The following is a 1,772-nucleotide window of genomic DNA, read 5'->3' as shown; positions in this document are numbered from 1 at the left end:
CAGCCAGGACTACAAATTATTTTGGAGGGATACAAGTCTGGTGCAGAGAGACTTTCATGGTATTTGTTTCAGAAAGTAACTAGAATGATGCCATATTTCTTCTTATTAATGTTATCGTAACTGCATCCCTGTACTAGATAGTCCCTCAATGATGACCACCTTTTGACCACTGGGAAACAGAAATACTTGTTCACTGATTGTCCCTCTTTCAAAGTCAGGGAGATTTGCTGTCTTTCCCAGTGTGGCTGAAACTGCAAAAGGAGCAACTTTTATTACGTCAGTGTTTTAATCAACTATTAAGGGATACTTCTGGTATTGTATTCTATAAGAAATGTCAAGGATGCCAACCGATTACTCGTATGGGAAGGCACATTAGAGTTTTCTTTCACTTTCCTGATGTAACCTGTGTAAATACATGGTTACTGTACAGAATGTCAGTATTTAGTAACAAGGACAAACTACAGTTCAATGCATCCATAGCTCGAGCACTGATCAATACTGGTATGCCCCAGCATGAAGGAAAAAGAGGTAGGCCAAGTTTGACCTCTTGCTCTGAGACGCAGGGCAGTATCAAAGGCACCCCCTGAAATCAGGTTCAGTGTGGGAGATCATTGGCCAAAGTCAACTACTACAAAAAATGCCAACAGGTGCCATTGCACACACACAAAAAAAAGTACATTTGCATGAAGTGCAGGGAGCCATTGTGTCCAGGTTGCTTTGCAAACTTTCACACCAAGCACCAACATCCACAAAATTCAGTTTACATGTAAATGTTAAACAGAAAACGTATGGTACGTTGCACTAAATGGAGCATACGTTGCAAAAAAAAAAAAAAACACTTGAAATCGAAATATATATATATATATATATATATATCCTATATATATATATTATTTAGTTTACAATGTTCCTATAAAAAATGAACAATGTTACACCTATATTTACACTTGTTACACGATGTCATAAGTAAGTACCCTACCATGTCCCTCCAAATGGGAAACGTAATACGTATGAAATAAACGTGTTTAATGCACAAATAAGAATTTTAGATTACAATGAGCTGTGCCAAGAGCATTCTTTATTCCCCTATGCATGTTGTCCACTAAAATGGATGCTTCTGTGACTTCTTTAATTTTTGCATTTATATATATATATATAAAAACTAAAATTTATCAAATATATTTGAAAAAAAAAAATTGATGCTTTTATAATTCATACACGAGAGGGTTGAAATGAATGTAAAAATGCAATTGACTTGAATAGTTGCAGAAAGTGAAATAAATCCATGGTTTCTCAACTTGTAGGAGTATTATATTACTACACATGACTGATCTGTAATAAGAAGCACAAGCAGTATAGCACTTGTCCAGTACTACACAGAACAGTTTGTTTAGTGCCTTCCATGTAAACAACTTTAATTGCACCACAAAAACCGCGTTGCCAAGTCTCAGGAGAAAACAAAGTGGCACTGCCTTTCTAAACAAGGCCAAAACAAGCCCAGTCCATTTCAGAGGGAGGGGAGTGAGGGTGTTTATACAAATTCCATATTTTATTTTTAGAAATTCTAGTTTTTTTAGTAGTGGTAGTTTTTTTAAATGAACTGGTGGGGATAAGAGGATTCTAAAATTCTAATGCCGTGCATATACATTGACACGTTAATCATGCAACCCGCAACAAAAAATTACAGCGACTTTTCGCTTTTGGCAACTGTGCACAGGAATACGATTTACCAACCAGTCCGCCTATATCCCGTGATGCATCACGTCTTGCAG

The sequence above is a fragment of the Polyodon spathula genome, chromosome 12, assembly GCF_017654505.1.
Source record: "Polyodon spathula isolate WHYD16114869_AA chromosome 12, ASM1765450v1, whole genome shotgun sequence".
Taxonomy (NCBI): Eukaryota; Metazoa; Chordata; class Actinopteri; order Acipenseriformes; family Polyodontidae; genus Polyodon; species Polyodon spathula.
This window is presented reverse-complemented; position numbering follows the sequence as displayed.